This window comes from Oncorhynchus masou, chromosome 18 (assembly GCF_036934945.1).
Source record: "Oncorhynchus masou masou isolate Uvic2021 chromosome 18, UVic_Omas_1.1, whole genome shotgun sequence".
Taxonomy (NCBI): Eukaryota; Metazoa; Chordata; class Actinopteri; order Salmoniformes; family Salmonidae; genus Oncorhynchus; species Oncorhynchus masou.
Genome location: NC_088229.1, coordinates 32,935,469 through 32,961,918, shown reverse-complemented (window position 1 = coordinate 32,961,918; position 26,450 = coordinate 32,935,469).

The following is a 26,450-nucleotide window of genomic DNA, read 5'->3' as shown; positions in this document are numbered from 1 at the left end:
CTCCGCCAAAGCAAGACATGTGATTGGTTTGATGTCTTGCGAGGAGTTCCCACCCCTATTTCTCTGCCATAAACTTATCCAGGCTTTCCCTTTTTTGGAAGTCAGGCTCGCAACGAGGCACACACACACACACACACACACACACACACACACACACACACACACACACACACACACACACACACACACACACACACACACACACACACACACACACACACACACACACACACACACACACACACACACACACACACACACACACACACACACACACACACACACACACACACACACACACACACACACACACACACACACACACACACACACACACACACACACACACACACACACACACACACACACACACACACACACACACACACACACACACACACTTACATATTTGACACATGATTACATTGTGTATGTTTATTTATGCAGTAATTATTATTCCACAGGCCCTCACCTGGGATTGGAATTCCTCTTGGTTTATGACATTCCGATCTTCCTGCTACGCTACCATCTCTGACATATTTCACCTGTATCACTATACTTTCCGCTTCAAAGTAGCTCTCAGCTCTGTTCCAAATACACTAAGAAAAGCTATTTTATTCATCATAATGATTGAGTTGTAACATTAAAACAGAAGACTATACAACTACACAGAAAACCCTCAAATTGCTGAAATAAGCAAATTAAATCAATGGTGAGAGAATAGTAAGATTAACTTATAACTAAAATAGAGTGCAGATGGCACTCTTTTGCTAAGTGCAGAGATGTTTTATGTGTAATGAATATGCAGTGGTCTTCTGAGAATGATACAGACTTTGTGGCACAGCTGAAAGATCAGTGTACCCCAAATCCAATTCAAATCCCAGGTGGGGTCCTATTGAGAAGTCAGTACTAAGGGATCACATCAAATTTGATCACATTGTAGGTCCAATGCAGCCATTTTAATTTCAATATCACATTTCTGAGTAACAATTAAGTTCCTTACTGTGAATGTTTTCAATTAAAATGGTAAAAAATATATTATAATTGCTTCTTAGCAAAGAGCAATTTTTCAAGCAAGAATTTTGATGAGACTGTCTGGGATTGGTCTGAGTAGGGAGGGGGAAACTGAAAACTAGCTGTTATTGTCAGATAGGTTTGGAAATCTCTTTCTTATTGGTCTGTTAACTAATTTATCACCTAGTGATGTCACCAGGCAGGCCAAAACTCCTTCCCACCAAAAAAGGCAGAAATGTCAGACGATATTATTACACTAAAATGGCATTATCATCATTTTCATAATTTCACAGTATTATTCAAATCAAATACTTACTTACAAGCCCATGCAAATAGTCGGGATAGCCTTTTGATTAGCTGTCCAGAAATCTTATGGCTTGAGGATAGAAGCTGTTTAGAATCCTCTTGGACCTAGACTGGGCTCTCCAGGCACCGCTTGGCGTGCGGTAGCAGAGAGAATAGTCTATGACAAGGGTGGCTGGAGTCTTTGACAATTTTCCAACCTCATAGTGTGGAAATACTGTATATATAAACCCCCTAAGTATCAAGCATTTGATTGCACTGATTTGTACACGCTAAACAGCCAACTTCTTACCTTAAAAACCCCATACCATTTTAATATTTGACTTATAATGGTTTGGGACACCTGGGACCATCACAGTATGACTATTAAAATACAAGTCCTGGGAACATCCTAAAAAGGTCCTGACATTGTCATCAGTGACGTTCTGGAAACATACAGAAAACTACACAAAGGTCGCCCAGAGAATGTTCCTTTGGGACCATCATGTGAAGTCTCCTTGACCATCATAAAATGTCCCTTTGTGGTCATTGAATGTCAAATGGATAATGCCCTATCAGAACCAATTTGAAGTGCAACTTATTTTTTAAATACAAAATAGGAAACTTTTTGAAACATTTCCTAATTGAGATCAAAATATATTATTATAACATCATACCACAACCAAAGCGGGACCCGTACTGAATGTCAACTTATGGTCCTGTGGTTAACTTCACGTTTTAATGTTACTAGAACGTTCTCAGAACATCAGTGGGATAACGTCTTGCCAAAACCCTTTAAGGGACATAATGGAAAAATCGCTGAATGTCCTTTTATGGCTGCTGTACCTGTACAGGGATCAAATCAGCGGAAATTCCAGAGCGCCAACTAATAGTACTCGATACAACTCAAACTTTCATTAAAACACACATGCAAGGTACTCAATTAAAGCTACCCTCGTTGTAAATCTAGCCAACATGTCAGATTTGTAAAATGCTTTTCGGCGAAAGCATGAGAAGCTATTATCTGATAGCATGCAGCCCCCAGAAACACACGAAGGGGACGTAAACAAAGAAATTAGCGTAGCCGGTGCTACACAAAACGCAGAAATAAAATATAAAACATTCATTACCTTTGACGAGCTTCTTTGTTGGCACTCCTATATGTCCCATAAACATCACAATTGGGTATTTTGTTCGATTAAATCGGTCCATATATACCCAAAATGTCCATTTATGAACACCGTGAAATCCAGGAAAAAACTCCTGTTTCCAAACGCAACGTCATTTTTTAAAATTAAAAAAGTTGCCTATAAACTTTGACAAAACACTTCAAATTACTTTTGTAATCCAAATGTAGGTATTAGTAAACGTTAATAAACGATCAAATTGATCACGGAGAGATCTGTATTCAAGAGCTGCAAGTTTGGAAATCGTCTCCAAGTTTGCCCCTTTCATAACTTCCTCTGGGAGACTCCATAACAGGATGTGCCTATTACTCATCTGACTAAGGATTTACCTAAATAGAATTCACAACACTGGCGACATCGTGTGGAAGCTGTAGGAACTGTAAGCCGTTCGTTATCTATTATACCTTGCAATAGACAATACAGAGACTGGCAGATTGATTTTTTTCTTCGTCGATTTTGTGATCAGGTTTCATTGGGATTTTGACCACGAAACACGATCTGTTATAGTCACAGACATCATTTAACCAGTTTTAGAAACTTCAGAGTGTTTTCTATCCACACATACTAATCATATGCATATACTATATTGCTGGCATGACTAGCAGGACGTTGAAATGTTGCGTGATTTTTAACAAAAAGCTGCGAAAATTCGCAGCAGCCTTAACAGGTTTAAGACGTCCCGTTTGCTGGGAATGTTATAAATGGATATTGGTCTCGTCTCACAATGCTCCTGTCCTGTGCTCTCCCCTTAGAGACCTTCTACATGCTGGATGACCACTCTGTGACCAACCAGCAATTATGAACAGTGATAGCCACACCACTCACACTGTAATCCCCCACAGCAAGGGGTGTGTGTGTGTGTGTGTGTGTGTGTGTGTGTGTGTGTGTGTGTGTGTGTGTGTGTGTGTGTGTGTGTGTGTGTGTGTGTGTGTGTGTGTGTGTGTGTGTGTGTGTGTGTGTGTGTGTGTGTGTGTGTGTATGCGTGCATGCTTGTGTGTCTGTGCAAGTGTGTGTGCGTGGATATCTGAGTATGTACACTATGAAACTGATGCAGATTTTACAGCTGATGAGTGGGATGCCATCAGTGTCATTTTGAGGACAACTGGAAGAAATTGGGTTAAGTGAAGACAATGCACGGTACCCACACAGACACACATACTTGCACTACATGCAGAGAAAAAGCCAGATTGTGTATATAAATACCTGCATCATCAACAGTGCAGTGGGAGACCGTGTCTGGGAGTGGTTTGGAGGGTTTGTGGCAATAAATCTTTCTGAAAGAGGGTTCCATGGAGGATACTGAAACTCACTTCGCTAGGGAGTTTTAACCATTTTTCTCCCTTTCGCCCCTTTCACTGCTAACCCAACCATCCTCCATCTTCCTGCCCGTCTTCTCCCTCTCCTCCCTCCCTCTCTTATATCCAGTTTCTGCCATTCGTTCCCTCACCGATCAGGACAGATAGCAGACATACCTGGCCCGGCCAGCGCCCATCCATCTCCTGTTGGGACTGCAATCTAGGCGCTCTGCTTGGGAACAGCAAGATGCTGCTTGCCGAAACCTTGTAGGAGGAAAGAGGTGCTTTTTATTATCTTCCTGCCTCAGCCAGCTCCAGGTCACAGCACACAACCTCCTCCAAGATATCACCCAACGTTGACTTTCCAGACACTCTACTGCAGTCTTTTGTGCCTTACCATCTCATAACTTCCTCTGGGTTTTCCCTCATCCCTCTTTTTTCTTCATTTTGATTAGTTGCAGTCTGTCGCCCTCTGGAATTGCCCTAACATTTTGCAAATGTTTCTACAAAGCAGGCCTACTCCTCAATGGAACTTTGATCCGGACAGTTTGAAAATGTCTGATCCTTCTTTGAAATCTGTCTGCCTAGTGTTCTAGTTCTAAACGATGACAACGGCATCACACCTGAGGTGGACAGATATAGTTCAGACGAAACATAATTAGTTGAAAAAGTCAGCAAAGACAACGCATGTATACACACACACACACACACACTTTCTGTCCATCTCCATGCCTGCGTTTCCATCCTGCGGAGTGTCTTACTAATTTCAGGACCTTGAATAAACGGTTGGTGATAAATCAAAGCTGCCACGACTAAAATACACACAGATTCATCAACATATTAGCGCTCGACTTGTATTACTCCTCTCCCCTCTAGCTCATTCCAGCTCTACCACTTCCTCTATCTTTGTCTACTTCATCTACCTCTAAATAAAAACATGCTCCTTTCTCCCACCTGGACCGAGGAACACGCAGACTGGCAGACATCACTTGGAGCGATGCAGCTGCTATACAGCAGGAGGAGCAGGAGATATTCCTGATCAAGGGGCTTGACCATGAAAAACTCCTGGCCCCATACCTGAGGTTCAAGGTGTAAGATATAAGATATATCCTTCCACATCATAGGGAGAGAGTCACCTTGAACCACTAATCACTGAAGTCTATGAGTGTACTTAGCCTAGCTGTGTTGCAGACAGGCTTTCTCAAGTATGCCCATTTATTGTTGGAGAAACTGATACAGTGGTTCAGCATAATGGAGTGCAATCTGTAGGGAGTTTTAATTCAAAGGGAAAATGATCACCTCACTAAGCTAAAGTCAGTGTAGTGGAGTGAATGAACAGCTGTAAGAGGGGAGTGAAGGTAGCGTGTTAACACACTGTGCGCTATCACGAGCTCCAGCTGCAGCTCTGATCTCACAAGCCCCTCTGGTCCCCCGTTCCTCCTCTGTCTCTACCCTCCCTCCCTCCTTCCCTCCCTCCTTTCCTCGAGTGGCCAGGAGAATGATTATGCGAGGCGGGAGTGAGATCCATCAATTTGTCATGTGCTTGTTCCCCAGTCCCCTCTGAGGACCAGCCCCCTCCCTGACTGCAGCTACACATTAGCATGAGAAGAAAAGGAGGAAGACGCCAAACACCCTATATGACAATAATAATAGAAACTCGCCCTTTGATTTAACATTATTGTTATTTGCCAACCTAAGGGGAATTTCAACTGCAGTGACGCAACGCCCATGGTAGAAAGGTGGAGAGAGGGAGGGCACTACTCATAGAGGGAGAGAGGCTCTACAGGATTGTCATGCGACCTTGTCGTTAGGACCATCATATAGCAGCATAAAGAGGGCGGGCGGATTCTGTACTCTGCCTAAAGGAAGTCTTAGGCCCGCCGCCAACCCTCCCCCAACCTGTCCCCTCCCTCCCGTTAGAGTTACTCTCTCACCTCACCATGTCCCCGCGTTACGCTACCTAAGTCATGTTTCTGAAGGTGTGCGGACATGGTGAGGGAGTTTTCCTTTATCTCAAATCAAATCCAACTTTATTTGTCACGTGCGCCGAACACAACAAGTGTAGACTGTACCGTGAAATGCTTACTTACAGGCCCTTAACCTACAGTGCAGTTCAAGAAGAGTAAAGAAAACATTTACCAAGTAGGCTAAAATAAAAAAGTTATAATATAAAGTAACACAATAATAAAAACAATAACGAGGCTATATACAGGGGGCACCGGTACCGAGTCAGTGTGCAGGGGTACAGGCTAGTTTAATTTGTACATGTAGGTGGGGGTGAAGTGACTATGCATAGATAATAATAGTAGCAGCAGTGGACAAAAGAAAGGGGGGTCAATGTAAATTGTCCGGTGGCGATTCTATTAATTGTTCTGCAGTCTAATGGCTTGGGGGTGGAAGCTGTTGAGGTGCCTTTTTGTCCTAGACTTGGCGCTCCGGTACCGCTTGCCGTGCGGTAGCAGAGAAAACAGTCTATAACTTGGGTGACTGGAGGCTCTGACAATTTTATGGGCTTTCCTCTGACACCACATATTGTATAGGTCCTGGATGGCAGGAAGCTTGGCCTCAGTAAGGTAGTGGGCCGTTTGCACTAACCTCTGTAGCGCCTTACGGTCAGATGCCAAGCAGTTGCCATACCAGGCGGTGATGCAACTGGGTCAGGATGCTTTCGATGGTGCAGAATCTTATGAGGATCTGAGGACCCATGACAAATCTATTCAGTCTCCTGAGGGGGAAAAGGTTGTGTCGTTGGCATGTTTGGAACATGATCGTTTGTTGGTGATGTGGACACAAAGGAACTTGAAACTCTCGTCCCGCACCTCCTTCTGTGTCTGTGAATGGTGGTGTTGTCAAAACACAACTACACACTTACAGTACATGACCTCTGTCTGTCTTCTCTCAAACACACACATACACGACACACGCGTTTTCTGCAGGTTGCGTGACACATACAGCTCTGTTGAATACACACCATACCATTTACATTTACCCAGGCCAGAGAAAACCCCCACCAGGGACCGTTAAACACACTGGATGTTTATTGAAAAATAGAAGGTGATTTTGTCACTGTTACATGAGGCAAGTTTATATTTAGATGTGTTTATCGATTCTGATCTGACACACTACACTAGCCCTGTCTAGGCCCCATAATTCAGATTCAGTCATGGAGATTGGCTAAATCCCCCTGTCACTAAATCATTGGACGAGGACCAGCAGAGGGGCTGGCAATGGCATGGTGATACAGACAGACTTTATGAGGAGGACACAGATGGATCTCTATGGTGCTCTAACACTGTGTGTGTGTGTGTGTGTGTGTGTGTGTGTGTGTGTGTGTGTGTGTGTGTGTGTGTGTGTGTGTGTGTGTGTGTGTGTGTGTGTGTGTGTGTGTGTGTGTGTGTGTGTGTGTGTGTGTGTGTGTGTGCGTGTGTGTGTGTGTGTGTGTGTGTGTGTATGTTATGGTTATGAGCGTGTGTGCGCATGTTATGGTTGTGAGCGTATGGATGCATAGAGTCAGAACAAAAAAGGGTCAATGCAGGTAGCCCAGGTAGCCATTTGATGAGCTATTTAGCAGTCTTGTTAAGCAGTCTTAGAAGCTGTTTAGGGTCCTGCTGGTTATAGAGTTGATGCACTGGTACCGCTTGCTGTGTATGGCTTGGGTGGCTAGAGTCTTTGACAATTTTCGGGGCCTTCCTCTGACACCGCCTGGTCTTTTTTCACCATGCCCTGTAGCGCCTTGCGGTCGGGTGCCTTGCAAGTGCCATACCAAATGTTGATGCAGCCAGTTAAGATGCTCTCAATGGTGCAGCTGTAGAACTTTTGGAGGATCTGAGGGCCCATGCCAAATCTTTTCAGTCTCCTGAGGGGGAAGAGGCACTGTTGTGTCCTCTTCCAAACTGTGTGGTTATGTGTGGACCATGTTAATTCCTTAGTGATGAAGCTTGAAGCTCTCGACCCACTTCACTACAGCCCGAATGATGTGGATGAGGTGTGCTCGCCACTCCATTTCCTGTAGCCCACGGTCAGCTCCTTTGTCTTGCTTGTCATTGAGGGAGAAGTTGTTGTCCAGGCACCACATTGCCAGGTCACTGACTTCCTCCCTGTAGGCTGTCTCATTGTCGCCGGTGATCAGGCCTACCACCGTCATGTCATCAGTAAACTTAATGATGGTGTTGGAGTCGTGCGCTGGCACACAGTTGTGGATGAACAGGGGGTACAGGAGGGGACTAAGCACACACCCCTGAGGGTCCCCGTGTTGATGTTCAGCGTGAAGGATGTGTTGTTACTTACCCTCACTGCCTGAGGGCAGCCCATCAGGAAGTCCAGGATACAGTTGCAGGGGGAGGTGTTCCCAGGGTCCTGAGCTTGGGGATGAACTTGGCGTGGACAATGGCGTTGAATGCTGAGCTGTAGTCAATGAACAGCATTCTCACATAGATATTCCTTTTGTCCAGGTGGGTAAGGGCAGTGTGGAGTGCAATAGAGATTGCGTCATCTGTGGATCTGTTGGGGCGGTATGCGATGTGGAGTGGGTCTAGGGTGTCTGGGATGATTGTGTTGATGTGGGCCATGAAAAGTCATTCAAAGCATTTCATGGCTGTAGACGTGAGTGCTACATGGCGATAGCCATTTAGGCAGGCCCTGAACTTAATGGCACCATCACTTGCTTTTAGTGGTTCCACCAAACTAAGTACCCCATAACCATTAAAACTGATCAGAGGCCAAATGGATTGTTATCCTTACAGTATTACAGAAGGGGTCAAATCTGGTCCAGAATCAGTATATGGGCTTCCCTGTCTGGCAACACTAACAACTCTCTGTCTCTGTGGCCTGTCCTGTCATCTGCTGCATTGTTTAAAAATTATAATACTAATCAATGTATTTTATCTAGCGCTTTTCATTCCAAGTAGAATCTCAAAGTTGCATTTAAAACAAAACAAACAAAAAACAATTGAACAAAACAAATGCAGGGATCTGGCAGTTGTTGCGCGATGGTCTTCCACAGCTTTAGGTGAAGACAGTTCAGAAAGAAAGGTATCTTAAGAGGAGGGAGCATAGATGGTACAGCCAGCCAGAGAGGTAGATATATCTGACAGACAGGCCAAGGAGCTCTTCATCGGGCCTCAATAGTCACAGCTCTTCCTCCGTGGATCAGGCTGGATCGTCCACTGCTGAAATGTAGCCCCCACCTGGGTGATGCTTCGGCGACGGTAAAAGAGCCAGTAAGACCACCACACCTCAGCAGTGGTCCAGAAAAGCCCCCTACAAGCCCCCCGGTCCTCTACATCTCCTCAGTCCACTTGCCTCTAGAGACTGTGGCAGGGAGCCAACAAGCCGATGCTGTTGATCTGGTGTTGCTGCATCCGTCAAATCATATTAGCAAGCTAGCTAACTTGCTAGCCAATATAAACTGACTTGCCATAATCAGTCCTGCAATTCCATGGGTCACCAGAAGATATTACAGTTATCGAAAACAAAAACAAATTTGATTAAAAATGTTTACATGTAAAATATGTACAATGTAAATATAACATAAGGAATATTTAAACTAAGATTTTTTGAGGGCGAACCGAATGGCCGGACATCACCCCCAGTTTACAGGGGGAACCGAACGGCCTGCCAACACCCCCAGTTTAGAGGGGAAACCGAACGGCCTGCCAACACCCCCAGTTTACAGGGGGAACCGAATGGCCGGACATCACCCCCAGTTTAGAGGGGAAACCGAACGGCCTGCCAACACCCCCAGTTTAGAGGGGAAACCGAACGGCCTGCCAACACCCCCAGTTTAGAGGGGAAACCGAACGGCCTGCCAACACCCCCAGTTTAGAGGGGAAACCGAACGGCCTGCCAACACCCCCAGGTTAGAGGGGAAACCGTTTAGAGGGGAAACGGCCTGCCAACACCCCCAGTTTAGAGGGGAAACCGAACGGCCTGCCAACACCCCCAGTTTAGAGGGGAAACCGAACGGCCTGCCAACACCCCCAGTTTAGAGGGGAAACCGAACGGCCTGCCAACACCCCCAGTTTAGAGGGGAAACCGAACGGCCTGCCAACACCCCCAGTTTAGAGGGGAAACCGAACAGCCTGCCAACACCCCCAGTTTAGAGGGGGAAACCGAACGGCCTGCCAACACCCCCAGTTTAGAGGGGGAAACCGAACGGCCTGCCAACACCCCCAGTTTAGAGGGGAAACCGCCTGCCAACACCCCCAGTTTAGCCCCAGTTTAGAGGGGAAACCGCCCTGCCAACACCCCCAGTTTAGAGGGGAAACCGAACGGCCTGCCAACACCCCCAGTTTAGAGGGGAAACCGAACGGCCTGCCAACACCCCCAGTTTAGAGGGGAAACCGAACGGCCTGCCAACACCCCCAGTTTAGAGGGGAAACCGAACGGCCTGCCAACACCCCCAGTTTAGAGGGGAAACCGAACGGCCTGCCAACACCCCCAGTTTAGAGGGGAAACCGAACGGCCTGCCAACACCCCCAGTTTAGAGGGGAAACCGAACGGCCTGCCAACACCCCCAGTTTAGAGGGGAAACCGAACGCCTGCCAACACCCAGTTTAGAGGGGAAACCGAACGGCCTGCCAACACCCCCAGTTTAGAGGGGAAACCGAACGGCCTGCCAACACCCCCAGTTTAGAGGGGAAACCGAACGGCCTGCCAACACCCCCAGTTTAGAGGGGAAACCGAACGGCCTGCCAACACCCCCAGTTTAGAGGGGAAACCGAACGGCCTGCCAACACCCCCAGTTTAGAGGGGAAACCGAACGGCCTGCCAACACCCCCAGTTTAGAGGGGAAACCGAACGGCCTGCCAACACCCCCAGTTTAGAGGGGAAACCGAACGGCCTGCCAACACCCCCAGTTTAGAGGGGAACGGCCTGCCAAACCCCCAGTTTAGAGGGGAAACGAACGCCTGCCAACACCCCCAGTTTAGAGGGAAACCGAACACCCTGCCAACACCCCCAGTTTAGAGGGGAAACCGAACGGCCTGCCAACACCCCCAGTTTAGAGGGGAAACCGAACGGCCTGCCAACACCCCCAGTTTAGAGGGGGAAACCGAACGGCCTGGACATCACCCCCAGTTTACAGGGGGAACCGAATGGCCGGACAACACCCCCAGTTTAGAGGGGAAACCGAACGGCCTGCCAACACCCCCAGTTTAGAGGGGAACACCCCCAGTTTAGAGGGGGAAGCCGAACGGCCTGCCAACACCCCCAGTTTAGAGGGGAAACCGAACGGCCTGCCAACACCCCCCGTTTAGAGGGGAAACCGAACGGCCTGCCAACACCCCCAGTTTAGAGGGGAAACCGAACTGCCGGACATCACCCCCAGTTTACAGGGGAAGCCGAACAGCCTGCCAACACCCCCAGTTTACAGGGGAAGCCGAACGGCCTGCCAACACCCCCCGTTTAGAGGGGAAACCGAACGGCCTGCCAACACCCCCAGTTTAGAGGGGAACCGAACAGGCCGGACATCACCCCCAGTTTACAGGGGAAGCCGAACAGCCTGCCAACACCCCCAGTTTACAGGGGAAGCCGAACAGCCTGCCAACAGCACATGGTTGAGGGTCCATTTTGTGTCCAGGCTACTTTACCTCTGTGGTCCAGGCTAATTTACCTCTGTGGTCCAAGCTAATTTACCTCTGTAGGACAGGCTAATTTACCTCTGTAGGACAGGCTATTTTACCTCTGTAGGACAGGCTAATTTACCTCTGTAGGACAGGCTAATTTACCTCTGTGGTCCAGGCTAATTTACCTCTGTGGTCCAAGCTAATTTACCTCTGTAGGACAGGCTAATTTACCTCTGTAGGACAGGCTAATTTACCTCTGTGGTCCAAGCTAATTTACCTCTGTAGGACAGGCTAATTTACCTCTGTGGTCCAGGCTAATTTACCTCTGTAGGACAGGCTAATTTACCTCTGTGGTCCAAGCTAATTTACCTCTGTAGGACAGGCTAATTTACCTCTGTAGGACAGGCTAATTTACCTCTGTAGGACAGGCTAATTTACCTCTGTAGGACAGGCTAATTTACCTCTGTAGGACAGGCTAATTTACCTCTGTAGGAGAGGCACCAGCTGCTTCCCAAGGCTTCTCCACCTTGACACATATACATACAGTATTGTTTAGCTGCATCTGAAGCGACACTCTATTCCCTATGGACCCTGGTCAAAAGAAGTGCGCTATATAGGGGATAGGGTGCCATTCTGTACACAGCCCCTGCCACGATTTTGATTTTGACCCCCAGGGCATTCAAGGCCGTGCAGTATGCTGTCCATTACCATTACCAGAACTGATAGTCATACTCCTCCATTTAAGCTTCCACCTCTATTGAGACATCTCTTTTCCCTCTCTTGTTTTCATCACCAGACTTTGGCTGTGATGAGAGAGCTTTCTCTCCCAGATTAAAAAGTGGCTGTAGTGGAGTGAGTGTTGAGTGCGTGGGGATCTGTAGACTGTATCCATTGCTTTTCTCCTGCCACCTGGTAACACAGAAAAAGCATTAATCTCTTAGGCCATTTCAAACGCCAGCTGAAGTAATGTTCACCCGGAACAGCTTCACAGCATCTAAAGGAGGAGAGAAAAAGACAAGAAGAACAGAGGAAACATTTTTGTGTCTGCTTTCCACTCTGCAGTTTGTCTCCATGGTCACTGACTGTGACTGTGACTGTCCTTTAGAGATGGTTCATTGGCTTTTCGTCCTACGGTATAACCTTGTTATTCTTGCTGCTCTCCAGGATTGTTGTCATGAGCACAGAGTCTACAAATGCAGCCAGCAATCAACAAATACATCCAAACCCTTCACCAAATACACAGCCACACGCCCATCCACCCACCCACGCATAAACTCTTATAGAGAGTTTGTGTATTCAGACATTATAGATGGAATCAAACTCAATTCAGTCTTTCAAATGAACCGAGTCACAAAGGTAAACATTTGCAGTAGAACAGCCCTCGGAGTTCAGTTCAAAAAGACCTTGTCGTCATTGAGTTAATCTAACAATTCTTTCTCAATGGGAACAGCGCACACAGTTTGGGGCAAAACTTCAAAAACAGGGGATGAGACAAGGTGGGACAACATGACACAATTAGAGAACAAATGTATACCAGAGAGCAGACGAGAGAACAAATGTATTCCGAACAAAAATATAAATAATTTCAACGATTTTACAGTGATATAAGTTACAGTCATATAAGGAACTCAGTCAATTGAAATAAATAAATTAGGCCCTAAACTATGGATTTCACATAACTGGGCAGGGGCGCTGCCATGGGTGGGCCTGGGAAGGCATAGGTCCACCCACTGGGGAGTCAGGCCCAGCCAATCCAAATGGGTTTTCCCCACAAAAGGGCTTTATTACAGACAGAAATACTCCTCAGTTTCATCAGCTGTCCAGGTGGCTGGTCTCAGACGATCCCGCAGGTGAAGAAGCCGGATGTGGAGGTCCTGGGCTGGTGTGATTACACGTGGTCTGGGGTTGTGAGGTTGGTTGGACGTACTGAGGCAGCTTAAAGTAGAGAAATGAACATTCAATTCCCTGGTAACAGCTCTGGTGGACATTCCTGCAGTCAGTATGCCACTCTACCTCAAAACTTGAGACATCTGTGGCATTGTGTTGTGTGACAAAACTGCACATTTTAGAGTGGCCTTTTGTTGTCCCCTGTGTAATGATCATGCTATTTAATCAGGTGCTTGATATGCCACACCTGTTAGGCGGAACTATTATCTTGGCAAAGGAGAAATTCTCACAAACAGGGATGTTAACAAATTTGTGCACAACAATTGAGAGAAATACGCCTTTTGTGGGTATGGAAAGTTTCTGGGATCTGTTATTTCAGCTCATGAAACATGGGACCAACACTTTACATGTTGCGTTTATATTTTTGTTCAGTATATATCAGAATGTAAAAGAGGAGTGTTTTGTGCCAGGACCTCTGAATGCTGTGTAATCAGATTCAGCTCAGCTCACACAGCGCAGAGATAGCAGTGTGTTGAAATGGATTCTTAATGATGGACACATCACAGAACTAGTGCCCAACCGCACCGTGTTCCTGTGACAGCCCACCATGATACACACACACACACACACACACACACACACACACACACACACACACACACACACACACACACACACACACACACACACACACACACACACACACACACTTCTCCCAGGAGCTCTGGAGAAACGGAGATTGCCTATTTAAGGTGGAAATCAATATCCTTTCTTTTCCCATCTCTCCCCTCCCTCTCCTCCTCCTTCTCCTCCTCCTGTCCTTTCAATTCCCTGACCCTCTCCCTCCATCTCTCTGTATCTTTCTTCCTCTTTCTCCAAAGACACATCTACCCCACAAGAGACTCTTCATCAGTACTGGGGCTGGCACACACACAGAGAAACACACACATAAACTGAACAACACACACCAAGCCAAGGTCTGAGAGAGAACACACTGCATCCGCTCAGAAACACTCTTGTGATCATAGAAACTATGAACAGATTGCAATGCCATTTACCCACTAACGTAAACAGGTTTGATCAGAAAAATCATGCACCTATACACACAGACACACGCACACTACTCATATAATGTCAGGGTCTTATCCCCCAGCTCCTCCCCTCTCTCGCTCCCTAAGCGTAGCCACTCCTGTCCATACCTAGCAGGGGCCCATAGTGCCACCCAATCTGCAGTGCGCCAGGGCTACAGGGCTGGGACTGGGGGGACAGGGCAGTGGGTGGACGGCCACACACCTCTTTATTTGGGCCCGCTAAAAATACCCAGGGAGATTGGGCAGGATGCAGGGGGCTGGGTGCAGGGGCTTGGGAGAGGTGGAGGGTCTGGAAAGGTCTGGTGTGGTGTATGGTGGGCTGGGGTAGGATGGCTCTGGAACGCCAGAGTGAGGAGTCAAGGGTGATGACAGGAAGAGAACAGAAAAGGAAAAGAGGAGGGTGAGTAGAGGAGGACAGGGTAGAGTAGTCAATCGACAGAGAGACGGATTGGAACAGCCTCCCCACCCTGTACATCCCACTCACCCACCCCCTTTCGTTGGGACGCTCAGCACTTGACAGGCTATTTTTTGCCACGCTTCACTAAATAAGGCCAGGCAACGTCGGGGTGCAGGCGGGCCGGTCAGGGGGCGCATGTCTGCCGTTCCTACCTGGGTATATAAGCCCCTGGACGGTGGGGGGTTACTCTGATCACGCTGCACTTCCATTCTCTCCCAGAGTTTGTCCGTCTCGTTCTGAAGTCCACCTTTCCACTTTTCATTTCAAAATCAATGCGTATGTCTTCATCCACTCCTCCAGAGCACCGTCAGCTGAAAGGGTATTGTTTTAGAAATGTTTTGCTTACTTTCTCTCTTCTCAACCCTTTTGCTTCTGAAGTCTCCCTGTGATGGGATCGACACATTCATTTTTTTGTATCCGTACTTTGGAGGTTCATACAGGCCCTGCGTTGCGGTGACCTCAGGATGTGTGGCGCTGTGGAATATGGGGGGGTCAGTGTCGAGAAGGAGATGTGGTGAAATGACGGACAGCTGAGAGGTTAGAAAGGAAAATGTAATTTCTTCAATGCGCCGTTGAGGCAAAACATAGACTCTTTCTCTCTTTCTTTCTTTCTTTCTTTCTTTCTCTCTCTTTCTTTCTTTCTTTCTTTCTTGCACTTATCCTGTCATCTATTGTGTCTCCTCTGCTTTCCTCTCTCACTCTCTGGCGCTCTCTCACTCAGTCAGTCTCTCTTTCTCTCTCCCTCTCTCTCCCTTCCTCCGTCCCTCTTCTCAATTTGTCCTTCAGCTCTGTCAGCGCACAGTCCACATTCTCTGATCCCTCTATTGCGGTTTCATTAAGCTTCCTCAGTCAAACTTTGCATGGTTAGGTGGGGAGGGATGGGCAGCCGTGAGTTTGACGCATTTGAACGCCACATCATCAGGTTATAAAAAAATCCTCTTATAAGAAAGGTACAAGTCTTTTGATTTTATGTAGGACTTTTTCTTAGTACATGCCATTGGTTCTTTTTGGTATTTTTTTCCTCCTCTCATCCTCTTCCTCCCATCCGGTGTGAGAAAAGCAGCATCTCCCATGACCCTCCTCTCCTCTCTGCATCCCTAAACTCTCCGTCGCTGATTCAGCTCCCAGGAAACAGACAGACACTCTGCCTGCAGCAGCCACACCGCACGGGCCGCCGCCCTGCCAGATCACCCTCACACCGGTACGTGCTCTATGTGTGTGTGTGCATTCAACATACTGTATGCGTACGTCTATACTGTCTCTGTCTGTACATGTGTGGTGTGTGTGCATGTGTGGTTGTATTTTGTGTCAGTCCGACAGCTCGGCTGTCTTCTCAGTGCAGTTGTTTCTGACTGTCGCTCCGACAGGGCACGGGGCGCTGAGCTGCTGTCCATTCCATCGTCCTCCTCTTGTCAAAGTTGCTTTAGTGTTATAGCAGAAAGGGTACAGCTGTAATGTGTGAACCCCTGTGGATGACTGCCATGCATTCTTAAGAGAGGGGGGAAGAGGGAGTATTTTATATCTCTACAAGGTCGACAATTATCAGAAACATCATATATAAACTAGCATGCTTAATTCTTTGCCTTTAGTTCACTTATAGTGCATTCATTTACTTCACTGTGGTTGAATTAGCTATCATTATTGCTGGGGGTTTTCTCTCCTTCTGAAGGACACCCGTGCAGTTTAGAATTTATTTGATAAATTAAGTTAAACCTATTCACGCAATTATTTTCAACGGCTTTACTTTTTCTTGTTTTGTCTAACATCCGAGCATCCACACTTCCACTGCATCACAGCACATTAGGAGTCATTCCTTTACACTGTCATGGATACGACTGCTTGACAGACTACTTGTGACTATGTCTGTGGTTTGAAGGAGACAGGTGTGAGGTTTTAGCGGTTGAAAGTGGACTGATCCTGGCACTGCGGGGTTAAATGACACCAAGTGAATGTGAGCGAGGGCAGTCATGGGACCGGAATATCCCAGCAGGCCCTAATGGACTATCTATAGACGGGACAGACGCATGTGTCACTCTCAGGAGAGGAGCGAGAGTAGGGAGAGATAGAGAGAGAGGAGGCGAAGGCGGTGAAGATGGGAGCAAGGTTCCAATCTAGGCAGACGTGTGTTTGACTCGACTGATTTTACTCTAAATCCAATGGTGCCAGACACCAGATACCAGATACCAGATACCAGATATCAGACACCAGATACCAGCAGGGGAATCAGTGGTGGTCAGCTGTCTGTCAAGCACCAGAGTGTGAGAGGTTCACAGTGACTCCTGGTCTGGTACTGAGGGAGATTGGGTGACCCAGGTGCTGCTGGAGAGACAGGCTGTTGCTGGTTGTGATACATATACAAGCAGCTGTTTGAAAGGATTCTGACCTGCTGACACTCTCTAAACGGGTTGGGTTTGAATCTCTACCTTGCCTTGTAGAACAAGATGCAGCTGTCCAACAAATATTAAATGAGGTGGATTTCAGGATTCATTTGAATACTTGGACAGATGGACCTGCTTCTGGGAGTCCTTGTCCAGATGTTTAGGGGCTTGAATACACAAGGCTCTTCCATTCATCTGTGTTTTGACTTGTGAGCCCTCTTCAAACCTGGCGGGAGGTGTAGTGGGAAGGGTTGAGACTGGGTTTAATGCCTGGTAATGGAGTGAATACAGGACAGGGTGTGTGGATGGTGTAGGGATGTAGAAGCTGCCTTCCCTCTGTTACTATCCCAGTCCCAGGCGATAGTGATTTACACAAACCTGCCTTCCATAGTGGATGGTGCAGGGGAACAGGGGAGGAAGAGAGGGATGGTGGTGGGAACAGGGGAGGAAGAGAGGGATGGTGGTGGGAACAGGGCAGGAAGAGAGAGAAGGGGAAAGAAGCACTGTGATTTATGATGGAGACTTTTAGTTTAATTACTGGGAGGGCTTGGCTGATGTATGCAGCAGTCCTGTAGAAGCACAGGTCCTGCCATGGAGAGACAGGAGCACGGAGACTCTGACAACACTGCGCAACCAGCACTTTCATACATACAGCAGATAACTGTATACAAATGCACATGCACACAGTATTTGTCTCTGGGGAATTCTATGCTTATGAGGTGAAGTACAGTGGATACATTATGCATGTGTGTGTGTAACACAATGTCAATGTAGGCTGTCCCTGTCTGTTTCTCTTTATCCTACCCTCCTCCCCCTGCTCCTTCTCCTCCTCCTGCTCCTCCACCTGCTCCTGCTCCTCTCCCTACTCCTCCTTCTCCTCCACGTGCTCCTCCTCCTGCTCCTCCTCCTCCTCTTGCCTCTCCTGCTCCTCCTCCTCCTCCCCCTGCTCCTACCCCTGCTCCTCCTCCTCCACCTGCTCCTCCTCCTCCTCCTCCTGCTCCACCTCCTCCTCCTGCACCTCCTCCTCCTCCTGCTCCTCCTCCTTCTCCCACTCCTCCTCCTCGTCCTCCTCCTCCTCGTCCTCCTCCTCCTCCTCCTCCACCTGCTCCTCCTCCTCCTCCTCCTCTTGCTCCTCCTCCTCCGCCTGCTCCTCCTCCTCTCCTCCTCCTGGCCCTCCTCCTCCTCCACCTGCTCCTCCTCCTCCTCCTCCTCTTGCTCCTCCTCCTCCGCCTGCTCCTCCTCCTCACTCTCACGCCCATTGTCGCATTTGTGTCGCATATCCACTTACTTCTAAGAACATTGTAGATGGTGAGTTAACCCACTCACTATCGCTTCCTATTTATTTCTGTCAGTATGTTTCGCTCTGCAGATAGTTCCTGTTTAGCCACTTAGTGTGGAAGAGTTGATAAAGTTGTACACATATTTCATTACAACATTTGCCTAAAATTAACTAAGGTAAAATAATCTGCTGAATTAGACAGTGCATTCAAATTCCCTAAAACATTGCCTATAGCTTCCTACCATCCCAGGCTTCAGTCATTCATGTCATGTTAGGTGAATAGATAATGTCTTGTTCTCAGAGCCCTGTGATGCTCCTCCTCTGAGCGACCTCTAGGAGGGGGCTGTAATTATTTGTCATGGCTAATGGCCGCCGCTCAGAAGTAAAGACGCTGGCAGTGTGGCCCCTGCCGTGGTGAAGGAGAGCATTGCATGTCGGGTCGTAAGTCACCCGCGGTGGCGGCTGCTGCTTGTTATGGCACCTCGTTTCCACCAGAAACAGCACAGGGACTTCCTTCCTTCTCTCTCTCTCTCTCTATTCTCTATCTCACACACTCTGTCTGTTTCTCTCTACCCCCTTGTCTTATCATGTCTGTCACTGAATCAGGGTGTTTTCAAACAGTCAGCACAGAGGCCAAACTGGTCTGTAGGGAAATTCAGGCAGAGCACTAGCTGTTCACTGTATCCGTGTGTGTGTGTGTGTCTGACTACACACACACACACACACACACACACACACACACACACACACACACACACACACACACACACACACACACACACACACACACACACACACACACACGCACACGACACGCACACACACACATGCTCACACATGGGTTCATAAACACACACACACAAACGTGCACACACACTCCCTCACCTACAGGCTCCCCGCCAATAAGATTACTCAACACCCCTCTCAAAGCCTTCATTAGAAGACTGACGTTAGCAACGGTTCAATGTATTAAAAGCACAAGTCAGCCTTTGTGCATTTGCCTATAGATGGGTATTGATCTAAAGGGACAGGGGGGCGGAGGGCTTTTCGATCAGGGAGAGAAGCTAATGGGAGGGGGCAGGGGGACTCAGGTGAATGGGGTTCTCAGGTGAAGGGCACTCTCTCACACACCCACACACACATGCGTACGTGCGTTCACAAGCAAACGCACACACACACACACACATTGTACTGAGACAGACACACAAAAAGCACACATTTTCAAAATGCGGAAAAACCACATACTTATACAGTAATGTACATATATTCGGTAGACTTCCCTAGAAATCCCTGAGTCTGCTCACACCAAACCTGACCATAATAGCCTGCCATTCAATCTCATCACTGTCTGCTCATCCTGCCTGGACCACATTGTTACCAGAGCTTTAGAGATCAGAAAGAGAGACAGGCAGGGAGAGGCCGAGGGAAAGAGAGAGGAGGGGAGAGGCAGAGGGAAAGAGAGAGAGGGGAGAGGCAGAGGGAAAGAGAGAGGAGGGGAGAGGCAGAGGGAAAGAGAGAGAAGGGGAGAGGCAGAGGGAAAGAGAGAGAAGGGGAGAGGCAGAGGGAAAGAGAGAGGAGGGGAGGGGAGGGAAAGAGGCAGAGGGAAAGAGAGAGGAGGGAGAGGCAGAGGGAAAGAGAGAGGAGGGGGAGGGCAGAGGAAAAGAGAGAGGAGGGGAGAGGCAGAGGGAAAGAGAGAGGCAGAGGGAGGGAGAGGAGGGAGAGGGAGGGAAGAGAGAGGAGGGGAGAGGCAGAGGGAAAGAGAGAGGAGGGGAGAGGCAGAGGGAAAGAGAGAGAAGGGAAGAGGCAGAGGGAAAGAGAGAGGAGGGGAGAGGCAGAGGGAAAGAGAGAGGAGGGGAGAGGCAGAGGGAAAGAGAGAGGAGGGGAGAGGCAGAGGGAAAGAGAGAGGAGGGGAGAGGCAGAGGGAAAGAGAGAGGAGGGAGAGGCAGAGGGAAAGAGAGAGGGAAGAGGCCGAGGGAAAGAGAGGAGGGGAGAGGCAGAGGGAAAGGAAAGAGGCAGAGGGAAAGAGAGAGGAGGGGAGAGCAGAGGGAAAGAGAGAGGAGGGGAGAGGCAGAGGGAAAGAGGAGAGAGGGAAAGAGAGGGAGGCAGGGGAAAGAGAGAGGAGGGGAGAGGCCGAGGGAAAGAGAGAGGAGGGGAGAGGCAGAGGGAAAGAGAGAGGAGGGGAGAGGCAGAGGGAAAGAGAGAGGAGGGGAGAGGCAGAGGGAAAGAGAGAGGAGGGGAGAGGCAGAGGGAAAGAGAGAGAAGGGGAGACGCAGAAGGAAAGAGAGAAGGGGGAGCATAGATACACAGATACAAAGGACAGGAGTGGGCAGTGTTAAGTATAGGCTCTATATCATAGAGAGAGAGAGAAAGACATGGACGTGTGGCAATGAGAGAGAGAGAGAGAGAGAGAGAGAGAGAGAGAGAGAGAGAGAGATAGTTGGGGGGTTGTGAAAGAGCAGTACCTGAAAAGGTGTAGACCAGTGGGACAAGAGGAGCACTGCATTGGACTAAAAGTTTGTTGTTGGAGATAGAGAGAGGGGGGGAGAGAGAGAGAGAGAGAGGGGGAGGGGAGGAGTGAGGGGAAATCAAGGGGGTTGTTAGAGAGAGTGAGGGAGAGAGTGTGTGTGTGGCTGTGTGTGAGAAAGCGAGCAAGAGAGACTGCAGAGGCAGCACCTGGGACACTGACTAAGAGGGAAGAAAAACAGGGGATGCACTTCCTCCACATCTTCATTCTTTCTCTCCTTTATTGTTTTACTCCTCTTTGGTGCATTGGCCCATCTGAACCCGGGGAGACAACCTGACAGCTATCCACTAGGTAAGCGCTAGATCTCCCTCTCTCTTCCTCCCCCTCTCTCCCCTTCTCTCTCCCTCTCTCTCTTTCTCCTCCGCTGCAGCTGCACCTCTAAGCGTGACACTCAAGGTGAATCGTGTGCCGTTCTGCATAGCCTGTGTAAGAATCTGCTCCTTATGTCAAACTAGCACAAGTTGTACTCTGCAGACCATGCAACATTTATTTATGGCAATGCAGGTTTTTGTGAGAGGAAATTAAATTGGTAATGTAAATATGAATTATTTCCTTATTGACATTAAAAATACAATATAGCCGTATGGAAGTGGGGGATGATAAGACAGAATGTAGTTGATTCTTTTTCCTTGCGATGGGACAGTTTGAGAGGTTAATCCTTGAGAAATGAGGTGTAAAATAGCACAAGGCGAAAGTCTTAATGGTGTGACCAGATAAGTAATAGAACCTCATAACGGGACAAAACGGTGGTGGCTGTGTTGTGTGAGTGCCTTTCCCATATCTCTAACACTGCTCACCTATTGATGGAACTGAAACAAGTAGAATTGTTCATGTACACCACGGACTGTCCGATTCACGCGAATCAATGACTTTGGGATTTCAGTGTAGGGGTGGTGAACAGGGGAGGCTATTCTTCTCCCCTTACTGGGACCCTTGTGGTGGGGAAGGGGGGGGGACGTCATGCAGGTGGGGTCGGCCTGGGACCCTGATTCAACATTTTTGCTCCTCCTGCGAGAGAGGAGAGAAGGTGGAGCGAAACCAATGCGCAAAAAGGACCATTACCTGCTTGGGGAACATACTTCTTTATATGCCCATATGAACAAGAGCAACTATGGAATGTAAAGAAGTATGTATCCCAGGTAAGGGACAAACGCAGCGCATTTGGACACAGACAAAACCAGTCGAACAAGAAAAGGTTTAAATACGTAGAATGAACTAATTGACCAAGATTTAACATGATTGACTCAACAGAACCATGATCATTTATTACAGAGACCCCTGACCTTAGAAAGAGCCTGAACACTGTCTATATTCCACCTGTGTGTGTACATTCTGTTCGTGTGTGTGCTCTTGTTTTATGTTTTTATGTGCGTGTGTGTGTGTGTGTGTGTGTGTGTGTGTGTGTGTGTGTGTGTGTGTGTGTGTGTGTGTGTGTGTGTGTGTGTGTGTGTGTGTGTGTGTGTGTGTGTGTGTGTGTGTGTGTGTGTGTGTGTGTGTGTGTGTGTGTGTGTGTGTGTGTGTGTGTGTGTGTGTGTGTGTGTGTGTGTGTGTGTGTGTGTGTGTGTGTGTGTGTGTGTGTGTGTGTGTGTGTGTGTGTGTGTGTGTGTGTGTGTGTGTGTATCTGTGGGAGTATTTAAAGAGAAGGCATACGCAGTTTTCCGCTCCGTTCTGGTTCGGTTGAGTCCAATCCGACATGTACTGCAGAGAAGCGTATAGGAGGTGCAGTGAATCGGTCAGCACTTTTCACCTGCTCTGAATAGATTTTAGGACATTATTCATCCCATTCATCTCTACCTTTCTAAAAAAGAAACAGTCGTATCTCATACTTCAACGGTCACAGAATAGTTTTTTTGGCCCTTTGATTTTAGTTCAACGTTTTTAAAAACGGGAATCAGAACTGGTTTGTCTGTTGGGCGACGGCAACTCACACAGACAGCAGTTTACAGTAAATGGTGCAGAGAACAAATGCTTACTAATGGATACCATGGGCTTCAGCAGCAGGCCAGAGAGGGGAAGGAGCTGAGACTGGGACTCAGACGATGTAGCTCTAACACCAGATGATTGACACTCTGTCTGATGTTTGCACATGGTCATAATGTCCGTCTGAGTTTGGCTGTAAGTAATTACACTGGTTTGGGCATACTGTAGTCACTTGGCCTGGTTTGGGCATACTGTAGTCACTTGGCCTGGTTTGGGCATACTGTAGTCACTTGGCCTGGTTTGGGCATACTGTAGTCACTTGGCCTGGTTTGGGCATACTGTGGTCACTTGGCCTGGTTTGGGCATACTGTAGTCACTTGGTTTGGGCATACTGGTTTGGGCATACTGTAGTCACTTGGCCTGGTTTGGGCATACTGTAGTCACTTGGCCTGGTTTGGGCATACTGTAGTCACTTGGCCTGGTTTGGGCATACTGTAGTCACTTGGCCTGGTTTGGGCATACTGTAGTCACTTGGCCTGGTTTGGGCATACTGTAGTCACTTGGCCTGGTTTGGGCATACTGTAGTCACTTGGCCTAGTTTGGGCATACTGTAGTCACTTGGCCTGGTTTGGATGGACAGAAGAAACCTCTGCTTTTTAAAATACTGTTACCTGTGTTTTGTGCCGGGTCTGTTCTTTAAGCCGGTTTTGGGTACAGTTACCATACAGAACCTTATCTGGGTGTAGTTATAATCATTTAGCTGATGATCACTCTTGGACAAAGCTACAGATACGAGTTGGTCAGAGATCTTTCAACTTCTAAAAGTACAGGAAACATTGCTGCCCCAAAGTGTGAGGAACCAGAGAGGTCACTGATTGTTCCATGGTCTGTACAGCGAGATACAGCTACCTAGCCTACAGAGACAATCTGGATCTGAAATGCATGAAACAACACATCAGAGGTGACCTGACTGCACGCTCTCTGAGAGGTCCGTGAGTGTAGAGGATGTGTGTGTGATGATGGGGTGGGCATAGTGTCTTTATTATGGCCTGTTGAAGGTGGATTTGTAAGGAACAGAAGGAACGGTTGCCCTACAGACAGAGAATTATTCGAGGTAAGTGTCTGTATGGTCAGCGGTAGTATGGTCAGAGACAGAGAGAGGAGGGACAGACTGAGTGTGGGCTGGGAGCGAGAGAGAGAATGGCAGCGAGGGAGAGATAGAGAAAGAGAGCGCTGGAGGGGGAGAGGTGCGGCGGGGATAGTGGTGAGCAGGCGAGGCGAGGCAGGGCTGGATTGATGATGGTGTTCCGGGCAGGGGGGTTAGGGGGGGTATATTGTTCTGTCATTTGCCTGTGTCAGCAGGTGGAAGCGCTCATCAGGACATTAAATATGCAACAATGCTGACTGCGGCACCGTGCTGAGACAGCCAAAGCCAGCTGACTGGGGGGCCCACTAAACCTGTGCCGACTGCCTGACCCACACACCACAGCCTCCCGTCAACCTGCCTGCCTGCCTGGCTGCCTGTCCGAATGGACAACCCTGTCTGGGGCTCCACAAAGGGGAGGGCAATAGGATACAGTTAAGTGTAACATTGAAAATTAGGACCGGAAATACTGTACTGACTGAAGAATGCGAGCTGGTATAATACAGGCCAAAGGTGTAATGTTATGTGGTGTAATTGTGTTACATACCAATATGGCCCAATATGTGAGTGTGGTGCTATGGTGTAAATTAGTATGGCGCGTTATGATAAGTAAAAGTGGTGTATCTGGGTGTCAGTCAGAGGGGCCTGGGGGGGGTCTGTTTATTGTGTGGGAGCTTTAATCTGTTTGTAGCAGTGTCCTGTACTGTGCTGTGCGAGGGTGTACACTACACTACAGTACACTACAGTTCAGTACATTATAGCACACTACACTACACTACATTGTGTGTGATATCATGTGAGTGTAAGAGTTTAGTGCAAGCCCAGCAATGTACTGAGTAATGTACAGTCAGGTCAAATATTATTGGCACCTTTGATAAAATAAATAATACAAATACAGAGCTATATATATATATTTATATGTATCTATATATACATAGTATGATTTTATATATCTATATATAGTATGATTGAAATAATTGCTCAGATATATATATTTTTTAACAATGTGTCAAGATGATTGGCACTTCTGTTTTCAATACTAACTATTTGAACTATTTATTTTACACAGTCTCATCTTTTTCAAGGGTGCCAATCATTTGGGACTTGACTGTATGTGTCTCCTCGCCTCGCCTCAACACAAAGACACAGACAGGACAACGCTATTGTACTGTGTATTACTCTATTGTACTGTATATTACTCTATAGTTCTAGAACTATAGCTCAAACAGAACACCTATCTATCTGTAGGCTGGAAAACAACTTCAAGTCCTCAGGTTACAGGGGAATGCCTACTATTGACATCACAAACAAACACTCTATCGATTTGGTTGTTATTTGTTATATCGTTCTCAGTGTATATTTTTCCGTAATGTACACATTATCAGTGGCTGGACTTTCTATAGTGACATTGATATTCTATTACTCCTTGCACCAGTGCAGTCTTGTCTTTGTGGCAGATTTAAGGGGGAGAGGCCACAACCTATCCCAAAATGCATTGCCACTAACAACCCTCAACCAGTCAATAAAATGGTAATTGATAAGATATTCTGGGTGATAAAACTAAAACAGAGAATGCCTCAGAGAAAGACTGCACATTGTCTCTGAATATGCAAACAATCCGAAATGTGGCGACCTTTGTGACAACAAAGTAGCAGAAGAGTGACGCCGAAAGACATACAGTACTTCAAACAGCCCTGAAAAAAAGATGCTTAATGAATTACTCAATTACCATAGTGCTGAACCTTGTGACCTCTCCATAATTTATTTACATCTTTGAAAAGTCAATTAGTCAATCGGCCATTACACGGCTGTTGACGAGAGACTGTGGGACGTCTGATCTGATCGAAGCACAATCAAAGGATTGATCAGCGAGAAGACACAGGCTGCATCTAAGAAAATGAATATGAAGGTTTTTCACGCCAGTGCAATTACAATATTACTCAAACGAAGCTCTATTAAAACACCCAGCGTGAAACCTCTTATGTGGGCCATCCATACCATCCAGTTGTATCCTGGCAGGGTTAGGGGTTCAGGCCTCTCTGTTGCTTCAGACTAGCCCCTCGTTTCCCCTCCCCATTCCCCGGGCCGTGCCCATAGGCCTGAACACGAGAACAGGGATCAATGTTGAGGAGGTTTGTTTCAATCAATTAAACAGACAAGTGGCTGCATTAATTTCCAATAACCCCATCCAAACCCTGCACAACTCTCTCTGTCTGCAGAAACACAGGAACTGTAGAATAGTCCAGGCGCTCTCCATTTTACATGGATACATAATGAATAACTGCATCGCTAAAATCACAGCTGGACTCCACAGGGTAAATTATTTTAGATCATAAAAACATGTATTTTTTCTCGAAGTATAATTTAGGCTGACATTTTCATTGTGTTTTTGTAATAATTAATGCAACATGGAACAAATCAAATGGA